Raw genomic sequence first — 12,500 nt, 5'->3', positions numbered from 1 at the left:
TCGTAGATTATATGGTTAAATTTTTCTAAATCGTTTGATTATTTTTATGCACTATTTACACCATATTAAAGGGTATACTAACTTTGATAATTAATTTCTAGGCACTTGAAAAAGTCGCTTTTAATATATAAATATGTAAGTATGTATATATTTCTTCGGTCGGCGTAAAATTCTTTGTTTATTAAAACAGGTTCCCCCGTTCGAGCATTTGGCCCCACGTTCACTCAAAAAAAAGCAAACAACATTAAAAAATAAACTCAAAGAATACATATTAATAGTCATTAGTCTCAAAAATAAGTCAAGCGAAGAAACATTTTATCGAAAATTATAGTTTATGTCAGTTACTTTCAGTGAGTAATCTCTTGAGAATACATTGTATTTTATATTTTTAAATAATTCCAAGTTTGTGCACTGAATCGTGAGTATCACTGTTTATTTTTTTACATACTGCACGGACATACATACAAAATATTGTTGTGTATATTTGAGACGAAATTTTGTATGAAAAAATTAAAATTAATTATAAGTGAACATAAATATGATATATAAATTCTTTTTTAAAAAAAAATGTATATCTCTAAATTCTGAACAATTTTATATTTTTTGTTAAGAGACAGATGTTTTAGTATGTGAAATTACATAGAATCGTGCGTAGATACTAAAAAAAAAGAGACAAATTTAAAGAAGAATCGCGAATTTTGCATGTACATACTCGTACCTACTATTTTAAATCAAGAATAACCAAATTATATTCACTTATAAATTGCTAAAGAAATTTGCTTGGACTAAAGAACATAATAGAACAATATTATTAAACAAAAATTTAAAAATTAATTAAAGTGCAATTTCATTTTAAAATATGAGATAAATTAAAAGAACTTGAAAATTACACTTTAAAATCAAGTGAGATCATTACGGTGACTTCAGATAAAAATATCTCATCTAAAATTAATAATGAAAATATAAAAATAATAAAATTAATACCAATAATAATTTTGAGTAAATTGATATTATTAAAGAAATACGATAATATACTGCATGTATGTTTCGATGTGTGTGTGTATGTACATGTTAACTATACAGCAATAAAATCCATTATTTGTAATAAAGCTTTCTTTTATTTTCTTTTTTCTTTATGATTTTTTTTTTGTGTAGGATATTTTAATTAAATTAAGAAGAGCCATATACAAGTAATTCAATTTAAGAAATTTCATATTAACTTGCATATATATGTACATATGTATGTATACAGTTTCTGAATTTTGCTGTTTTAACAGACGTGCGAAATAAAAAAAATATGAAAACTGTTAAGAATTTTATAAAAAATTCGAAGTTTCTGTGATAAAAATGTGTAGGTTACATTCCGTTGTAAAATACGATATAAAAATTTGAAATGGAAACAAAAATTTCATTACAAGAGTTGTACATATTTATATTAATTAATATGAAGTCCTTTCAAATTTTGCATGTACATACAATTAATGCACATACGTAATATGCACATAATTATGTTGAAAATGTTTAGAATAGTTTTTCACGTTTCATTCCAGAATATACTTACATACATTTATTTAATTTTGTGTTCTTTAAATTACTTTTATGGAAATGCTTTATTAAATTTGCAAGAAATTAAAATTTTCTATAATTGTTGCCCCATTAAAATATTATAGTCATATTGGATGAAACAAAATTTCCTTACTTAGTCTGATAGTTTGTTATTTTTAGGATTTGTTCTTTTATTCTCCATTATCACCAATAATTTTGCATTCTTGGCATGATCTCAACCTTTAACTTGCATTAATGTATTATAATCTGTAATTGTATTTCTTGTTTTCAACCGATCATAATACTATTTATCAAATTCTAAGAATGGAAACTAAGAATTCGAGTTATCTTTTGTAAGATGTTTTATTTCCTGTAATGTATGTATATGTATCTACATTTAATGTCTGATGTTTCACTATTATTGAATTAGACTTGTGAATTTATTACATTATTTGACTTTAAAAGAAGAATATATTCATTATGAATCAAATAAGGAACACCCACAATAGTATTTGTATAATATTTTCAGCAATACGGTTTCAAATCAAATGTAAATTGGAAATGCAATTGCAGTTGTCAAGATGATACTTAAAATTATTTTTAAATTTTAAATAAGAGACGACAAACTCTCGCGCGCCTTACTGCATTTTCATTTTCATCAATTTTCCTATTACTACTTGGGAACAAGTTTTCAGAATGATACATACTTTAGATTCCATTGAATTTGTGATATTTTTTTTATAAATGAATAGTACAATGGGTTGTACCATTCAATTATAAAAAACTTTATAAATTTTCTATAATTTTTACAATTTGAAATCTTAGTTTAAAGTTTTTGCTGAATTATTTTGTAAATAATATAAGCATTCTCTGCAATTTTTAAAAATTACATGTTTAACGTTCGCTAGAGAAGCACATTTAAACTATGTAGATACCTACATAAATATGTATAATGTCCATACCTACATATTATAAAGATAACCGTTTCTCTATAACCTGTTATATAACAAAATTTGCATTTCATCAAGAAAATCGCGGAATCAGCTGACAACTTTTAATGATAAAAATGTTATGAAATAAAAAATTTTATAACAAAAACTTACAAACATATTTCGATATACATACATACATACATATATACATATGTATTATGTATGTATATTTATTTTCATTCTTTCTTCTTTTTACCATAATTTTAATTATGTGTTAGAGTGGCTGTATATTTAAACAATTATATTGTTAAAATATTTACCAATGTGTGTGTGTGTGTGCGTTCTATAAAATTAAATTTGAGCATTGCAAAATATTATATTAACGTAATTTTTTCTCTTCTGGACGTAATAATTTTATTTTTATCCAGAAAATAATTTATTATTAAAATATTTGTTTTTGTTTACATTTTGCTATTTTTCTGTTTGTTATTTTTTATTTTTCTCACTTTTGAAGATTTGGGTGAACTGAAACTCTTGAAACGAATATTATTTAATAAAAATAAAGATAAATTCATAATCTGAAAAGTAGGTAAATAGGATGAAAATAGAAAAAATAATATACATACATACATACATAAATACATTTCTGTTATATGTACAGCCTACATATATAAATATTTTTTAAAATATTGTTTTTAAATTGTAAGTTTTATAAATTTGAATAACTTTTCTAGAAAAAAAATTAGAAATACAAAAAATCAAAAAAGTAAAATTAAATATTTTTATTTTATTTACTCAATTTTTTATTTTAAATGTGTGTTCTGTGAATGTGCAATTATAATTCACGCAATAAAAAATATTGAACAATAATAAGAACTTTACAGTTCTCTTTGAAAAAAAAAACAGCTTTTTCTACAGTATTTGTGAAGATTTATTTTACAAAAATATAAGTAAGTCTCAACTACTTTCTACACCGCAACCACAGAAACCATTTTCTTGAACCATATTCCAAATGATAATCCCGAGTCAAATTAATTTCCGATAAAACTTATTATTCCTTCTTAATATTTTTAGTCCGAGCTTAAATTTGAGGTAAAAAATGAACTTTAGTTTTTGTATCTCAAAGTTTATATTTCGAACAAGTCCCAATATTTTTGTCTTTGACTACTTCTGACCTACATATTCAGATTTTATTAACTATTTCTCTACATTTTACTAAGGTAACGCAAATTCAACTTCCAAAAATACAAGAGGAACTCATACGAGAAGAAAATTTTTAATTTATTTTCCGCTTTCATTCTGTTAGAACATTTTGCCTACATTTTATTATACCGATTCATTTGGTTCGTTTATAATACACTAATTGTGCTCATATTCAAATTTACATCTATGACATTATAAAAATTTTCGCATGTATGTATCTACAGAATTAATGTTACAGAAGTCTACTTTTGTATGTTTAAAATTTACATGGATTTCTTGTTTTGGAAAAGTAAGAGAATTTTTATTATTTTTGTTACTTTATTTACTTAAATTTAATTGATTTCCAACATTTGTTTGTTATACTATGTGCAGGTGTATGTTATACTCTACGCATATGGAAGTTATAATTTTTAATTTTTATAGCTATTAAATGCTTCGCCAATTTATTTCCGTTAGAAATTTTTAATTTTAATAAATTGTTAGATTTATTACAACTAGTGTTTATTATTTTTTGGGCATATGCTTAAATTTTTACAACAAATCTCCCCCACGGCATATCATTTCACATAGTATTATAAAAATTTTTATAAAATTATTTTAAATTATAGCAATACTAGAGGTATTTAAAAAGTTCACTAAAAGCAATTATCGAAGTTCTTTTTTAAAGATTCGCATGAGGTTTTTCGAGTCAAATTACGTAACTGGATTTCTTTGACTGACCGCGTTTTTAACGTATGATTCCTTTAATTTTGGTGTTGTTGGGCGAACAACATTCAACATACATACATATATGCATACATATGTATGTATGCATATTTTCCGGGTTTGATTAACAAAAATTTGCGATACCTTTTTTGAAGGAATGTCAAATGAAGAAATGTTTAGAAACAAAAATTCTATAGGTATAACATTTTGTGCGTTTTTGATTGTACATTGTATGATCAAATTGGTTTTGTTTAGTATATAATTACATATAACTTTCATTCTTTACCAAACTTGATATCAAATTTTGTAAAACATTGAGCCACAAACAAACAAGTTATGTTTTTAACTCACTTTTATTTTCGTTCACATACAAATAAAAATTATATTTAATATTACGTTTGCTCAATGCTGTTTTCTCATTTTCTCTAAAGGTAAAAATTACAAAGGTAAAAGTTCTCATAGTATTTTAGTACTTACTTATACATACTTACTTCTGGTCTCAGTATACTTAATATATGTTTGTGTATATTATTTAATTACATAAAAATGTGTGCATGTAGATAAATCACTTTTGATTTTATTTTTTCAATACTAAGATGTGATCTTGGCAGACTGATTCTGGTTACAAACTAAGATTGTTTTATAAATTAAGCTTCTTACTTGAATTAATAACTGAGACTACAATTTTGATTATTCACTTCTCAATAATAAAGTGATAAAAGAAGTAAATTTATATTCTGGACATAGTAATTTTTCAAAAAGATATTAAATATTGTTGAAAATTAAAACCGCTAATAAGCGTTGCCAGATTACGTTAAAGATTGAAAAATATAGGTTTTTTAAATAAAAATCTGATACCTACGAATTTAAAAACTGACATAAATATTAACCATGTGCTTAAAGTGATTATAAGTGTTTATAAAAATTCAAGTTTTTTTATGCTTTATTCAAATTCATAACAAAGTGTTGCAACATAATAATTATGCTCATTTTGAGCACAATTTTAAATATTCATGACAGTTCTTTATCTTAGGTTTTTATCTTGTGTTATTTTCCCATACAGTCTATTTCTCCATCTCTCTCTCTCTCTATAAGTTTACATTACAGCAAAAAGAGTGAAAAACATTACATGGATTTGAAAAAAGTACAATAAAATTAGTCGAAAAATATAATATTTGTCTTTATAAAATGTTGTCAAATTTCAACGGTTTTGTGAGAAACAGTGTCACGAAAATCTTTAAAAACCCCAAACAGTTTTTTACCCAAAACTTCCTTTTCCGTGAAAAATGGTTAAGATGCTTGCGTAATTGCTTCTATTATATAGCACAAAGTAGCACACTTCCATTGAATGCGAATATCCCTCTTAAAAAACAATATTCTACTAAAATTTTTCTCATCAATATTAGATAAAAAATAGTTGTTACATATTTTTATCATTGGAGCAAAAATAATACGAGTATCAAACTAACGACATAATTTAATTCGACGACTATTAAATAAGTTAAAATGTTTTTATAAGTATATTCAATATCTGCCAATAAATGTACATATTTATGTATATACATACATATATTACAAGCCCTTTATGTTTTCCTTTTCTAGAATTTTGGAAGAAGTTATAGTTTATATTGCTTGTCAATTATTTTCTAATCAAAGCCAAAGTGTTAGCAGAAAATACAAGTATTTTAAAGTTAATTTCAAAAAATTGAATTTTTTCTATTTTTTCATTCTTAGAACAACAAAATTTTTGTTACTGGCAACATTTACATACATATGTATGTATGCCTTTATATGACAAATTATTCTCCAAATAATGTGTAAACTAAGTTGCGCTAAACAAAAATGTGTTCATTTTTTTAAAAACTTTAAACACGATAAGTATATGCAGTTTGTATCATACAGCAAAAAGTATATCTTTTATGTACGTATACCTATGTGTATGTATTATTTTTTTTTATAAAGCAAGACAAAAATTATTGCGCATATTCAAGTAAAACAGATGCTCTCAAACTAATGAGATCACACATCATTCATTATCTCTTTCTATCTGTTTACTTTACAGGTATAAACACAACCACATTTACAATTAAATAAATATGAATAGGGTATATTTATTATAAACAAAATATAATTCTTTTGCACACACATATTAAATTTTCAAAAATATAGTGAGTCGGATATTAAATCGAATATAACTGATCTTTCTTTAAATTTTATGATTGTGTTTAATTAAAGAATATTTATTTTTGACATTTAAAAATTTATTAATACAGACTATGTAGGTATGTGTATTTAAAAACAAAAAAAAAAAAAAACAATAAAAATAAAGTTATTCTCCCTAAGTTAAAATTATTTTATTTATATTAATGTTTACAAGTGTGAGTTGATTTAGCGGCACACATCTGCATTCGTTTAAAATTTTATTTTGGTAGTTGTAAATTGCGAGTATTTTCTTTCTGTACTTTGGTTCTCGAAATATAATATTTTGTTGTTATTTTTTTCATTGTATTGTTATTTTAGTAATAATAAGGCTGTCATTTTGATGTCTTTAGAAATATTATAATAATTTTTGAAAATTTTTACAGTTGCTGATGATCATTGTCTGTAGTCACAAAAACAAAGTTGTTTCATAAAATTTTTTGGTGGTAATTTTATTTTTATTTTATTTCTTGTGATATTCTTTAAATTATTTTTTCGATGTTTTAAAATTTTGCGATCTTTTCGTTTTTTTTTGGTTTTTTTTATTTTTAAAGAAAAGAAAAAAGGATTTTTAATTAAAGAATTTAAAAACTGATTAGAACTTTTGTTATACAGTTAAATCCTCTTTTGGAATAAAAACAAAAAGTAAGAATCAAATTAAGAACTTTAAAAAGAACACAAAAAATTTAATTTAAAAATATTTCGCGCTAAAAAGAAAAACAAATCACGTTTAAAATACAAAATTGGTGTTTGATCGCACATTCTAAAATCATAAAGGAAAAAGGAATAGAATATTGTAGACAAGTGTGTATGTATGTACATATACATGAATATATACATAGTATATATGTTTGTAAAAAAATTAATAAAAAATTAATTTAATTTTTATAATTTTGTTAAGTGAATAAATAAAAATTACATGTGAATATTAAATTTATCATAAATAATTATTGGAAAAGTGTTTTATGATTTTAATAAAATAAGAACTTGAAATAAAACATATGTAAATGCGTATATACATACATACCTATACAAAAATTATTATAAAACAAGCATATGCCTATGTACATACATATAAATCATATGAAACATACCTACATACATAACATTTCTCACTAATTTTGCTCAAGAAAAAATTTGTTTTGTGTAACAAGAATTTAAGAATTATTCTGAATTGAACATACTTACATATTCTAAAATATAAATAAATTATACTTATATGATTTTTTTAATTTTAAGGCAATTTTAAATTATAATTACCATTCATTTTAAAAAAAAAATAATTTAGTTCTAACAGTATATTAAATATTTAAAAAAAATTGAATTTTAAGTTGCATATTTAGAGTTATTAAAAAAAGTGTAGATTTAATGTGAAAATATTAAAAATTTGTGTATAAATTAAAAAGATTCATAAGAAAATCTCAAAATTACACTCACTAAATAAAATTCTTTTTATAAATATCATTTTAAATAAATATTTTTATTAAAAACTAAAAAAAAAACAATTTTTCCAAAATCAATACAAAAGAGAAACAGATCTCTAGTCATATTGTAAGTATAAAACATATGTGTATAATAATGCAAAATATAATTTTATTAAATATGTAATTATGGTGAATTCTCGATAATTAAAACTGACTTTAAACATTATCGATTCTGTAACTTCACCTACAGTTACGGAATCAATAATGATTACTAAATGAAAATTATGATTTGATATCCAAATTACCAGTCAAACTCCATCGGTGTTTTAAAAATCAATTAGGTACCTACATACATACATACTTACATATCAAATTAAGAAAATGAAAAGTAACATTTAATTCATTTTCTAATACAATTTCTTAGTCAAATGATTTTGTTTAACCGTTAGCGAACAGCAGTTAAAGTATACATAGGACACACAATGGAAGTAGTTGAATTTTTTAACAACATGTATTATAGTGTGATTTGTTAAAAGATATTCCAAACCAATTGGTATTTTAGTCCCACTTTTTAAATTTGGCGGAAAAGCTAAACTTTTGGGAGAAATAACAGAAGTAAAATTTTTATGAAATGAATAAAGTTTTCTATTTGATTCAAATTATCGAGAATTCACTGTATACATACATATTTATTATAAAGGCCCATAAAATATTCAAATAATATACTTACTTTATATTAAGTAATGCATTAAATATAAATTTGTTTTTGTCATTGTACCTACCTGTGCACTATAAAATAATAATAAAAATAATGTATTTTTTCTACTAAACTAATGATTTTACTTTACTATTTTAACATTTTAAAAGTATTAAAAGTGAAATTAAAAAAATAAAGTAAAAATAACATTTTAGAATATTTTTAAGTGATTTTTTTTACGATACATACATATATGTACATATATAGAAGGCTTTAATTGTACTTGCACAAATGCCTACTTACATAAATTACTAGCATACAAAAATTACCTTTGATATTCTAAAAAGTTATTTTTATTTTTAATCTTGTTGTGTGGCTATTATAATTTTTTAAAAGCTAATATATATTATTATCTTGCATTTTGCATATCTACATTTCTCTTTCAGCAGCACTCTCTTCAGCACATTCCGATGTATACATATGTACCTATAAATACCTAACTATTTTTTGAAAAGAAAATATTACTGATGCTTCTCCTTTTAGACATTTTAAAATTTTTTATTTGCTAATTTACAAATTCTTTATTTTTATTTTTTTTACAGCTTTTCCTATTTTACATTTTGTTTCTTGTCTAGCTTTACTTATTTTTCTTACACTTATTATTAAAAATTATTAAATCACGTTTTACATCTGCATTTTGTTTATTGTTCTGTTATAAAATAATAAAAAAAAATGATGTTATTAAGGGAGAATTTATTAAAAATTTACTTTATTTTTATACATGCATAGGTGAGACGAATAAAAGTGAGGCGAGAATAAATAGTAACTAGTTAGAAAGCTATTTATTTACTCATTTTTATAATTTTAGTGCTAATGTATAGTGTGATATTTAAAATGACTTGGGGTACCTATGTATTTGAGAATAAAGCTTATTTTCAATAGGGCAAATATTTTATTTACATTTGTGCATATTGAAATATTAAATTTCACTTTTACAAAAATAAATATACATAATCATGTATACAGACATCACTTGAAAGAGTGAATATAAATATTTTTACATATTTATTCATAAGTGCCTGTATATACTTTACTTATTGTACGAGTATTTGAACTATGTATCATTACCCTTAGTATTTATTTAATTTATGAAAGGAAAAAGACCCTGATTATGTGTATATGTACGGTAATTTTTCCATTTTTAATGAAATTTTAGAAGAAATTGGAGGATTTTCTTTGAAAATAAATACCGATATGAATGACCTGAAATAATAAAACAGAGAAAAATATTTTAATGCAATTTTAAAAAATTAATTTTAATACGTCTCTTTTACGTTTTATGTGATTAATTTGTTTTAAGCAAAATCCCAAATTCATATACTTAAGTATTTTGCTAACTTATTGCAGTATATGATTGTTATTAGTTATTACATTCAATTGACCATTTTGGCTTCACCACTTTCACCAATATTCGTTATGACTCTTATATAAGAAATTAAGAGCAATGCATTCTTACAAAGGTTCTTCTCAAAATTTGAATTAGAAAATAAAAAAACATTTTTTTTAACCTAATTAAACTAAGTATATTAAAATTAACTCACTTTTTCTAAAATAAATTTATGAACTTAACATTGAAGCAAATCGAATACAAGATAACCATATATGGTGAATAAAGCGACAACATTCAGTTTTAAATATTTGTGCATTCTATCTGTAGCAATGATTCACTGTTTTAAAGAGAATACTGCTTCAAATTGTTCCCGAATACTTAATATTGCAATATTTTTTAATTAACAGCCTAGTAATAAGTTAGACTGGAATAGATTGAATTCATAAGAATACAACAATCGAGAAACTGACTTGACATTATTCTTTATTAATCAAATTATTATAATTATTTTATATATTAATTAAACATTTTGATTGATGTGGTAATGAGTTCGTTAATGATATAAAAATCAATTGATTTCCTTTGATATTCCCATAAATAAATCAATGATAATTTTGTAAGTGTTATTTTGATTTCCTTGTAAGATATTTCTTTATTATTTTAAAAAAGAACAGAAAAAACTTTTCAAAGTCATGTTAATATTTACTAAAACTATTTGTAAGTTTATAAACATACATATATTTATTTAGTTATGTTATGATTTTTAAAACAGATTTAACCTCCAAAATGTTGCACGTCTGAATTAAATATACTTATATACATACATATGTAGGTATCTATATGTAAGTTAGAGCATAAATAAGATTGTGTACACAAACGAAATTTAAATTGTTAATGCAATAAATAAAGCAGTATATACATACATATATAAAAATGTATATATATGTAATTATGTTTCTATTGTATATGCAAGTTATAATTAATTAAGATTAGACTTGTGACTGAATTGAAAATCAAAATTTTCAATTCCCTTTGATAGATTTTAGATATTTTAATTCTTCAATAAACTGATTGATGTTTTAAGTAGCTGTCATGTTTAAAATTTTTTTATGCAATGAATTTTTGTATGAATGGAAATCTTACATATATCTATAAAACATTATTTTGTTTTAAAACACGCATATTCTTAATGTGCTCCAAAAATCCAAATTTAAAATTAAATCAGTTTTCAAAAACAAATTAAAAAATTATTAGAAATTTTTTTAAAAAATTTCATAATTTTCTATGAAAATTCTACGTTAATGATAAAAAATAAATTTGCTATAAAATCAGTTTTAAAAAAAATTGCCCAAGTAAGCAGAAACAATGCAACAATAGTTTTAATGTTTACGTCTGATTTTGAAAAAACTAGTTTTTGTTTGCACAATTGGCCAACTTTATTACATTTTTCTTAATTAATACTTTATAAACCGGTTGTGGTTGAGACTGCCATTTAGTAAGTACCGGCTAAGTCGCGCCCGAATTTACTCCAATACCGGCTAAATTTTCACTACGCATTGTGTTGTGCCTATTCCTTTTGTGTGTTAAAGTAATGGAATTTTATTCATATTTATACTTTATTTTGTATTTTACAAAAGCCGATAAATAGGCTACCGGTCGATAAAGTGTTAACATAAAGTGTTGGTAGAATTATCAACACTTAAATAAAATTTTGGCTCAAAACTTCTTGTATAAGAATATGTTTTGGATATTTTCAATAACAACCGGCCTTTTTTGATATTTATCCCTAATACCTCGACTATATCCTCTAATTATTTTCAAATCGTGCTAAACCCAGCTTACCAAATTGCGTGAAAAATATAGTATGAATTTATGCTTATTTCTTAGCAATGAAAATGGAAGACTTTCAAAATTATCAAAAACTTAACTAAGTACTTATGCTTGCAAACATTTGTATATACGTATGTATATTTAATTGGATAAGTACATGATTTTAAATTAATAGATAATGTACATATGTATGTATGAATTATAAATTTTTTTTATAAAATTTTTATATTAAATAATATTTATTGAAATTCGAATGAGAAAGTTGTAATTTAGTCACTTCCTTTTATTTACGTCAGAACAAAGTGTAATTTACAACAATTTTTCTATATAATTTTAAATTTCCGATTTAAAGGTACAATGGACACGTACATACATAAATGTAAAGGCTATTTATGATATCAATTTCCCGTAATCGAAATCATTATTAATTCTAAGCTCATTTTTCTATCTAGTAGTTAAATAAAATATTTGGTAACAAAAAAAAAAAATAACAAAAGAAAAAATCGCGTATGATTTAAAAATAAAAATTTTTTTTTTCAATTTATTTTTTTTCCATATTTATATTTAAAATTTAA

The 12,500-nt window shown here is 23.1% G+C and overlaps 1 long non-coding RNA gene across 1 annotated transcript in view; it reads left to right on the top strand.

Moving 5' to 3' along the window:
- The first annotated feature begins 7,845 nt into the window (after positions 1-7,845).
- Positions 7,846-12,500, top strand: part of LOC129608302 (uncharacterized) — a 184,823-nt gene continuing 180,168 nt past the window's right edge. Inside the window, exon 1 of the long non-coding RNA XR_008696883.1 lies at positions 7,846-8,135. This is a non-coding gene — a long non-coding RNA (uncharacterized LOC129608302). The remainder of the gene's footprint in view (positions 8,136-12,500) is intronic.

This window comes from Condylostylus longicornis, unplaced genomic scaffold (assembly GCF_029603195.1).
Source record: "Condylostylus longicornis isolate FDR11 unplaced genomic scaffold, ASM2960319v2 ptg000004l, whole genome shotgun sequence".
Classification (NCBI taxonomy): domain Eukaryota; kingdom Metazoa; phylum Arthropoda; class Insecta; order Diptera; family Dolichopodidae; genus Condylostylus; species Condylostylus longicornis.
Note: the sequence above shows the minus strand (reverse complement) of the source record. Positions and strands in the feature narration are given on the sequence as shown.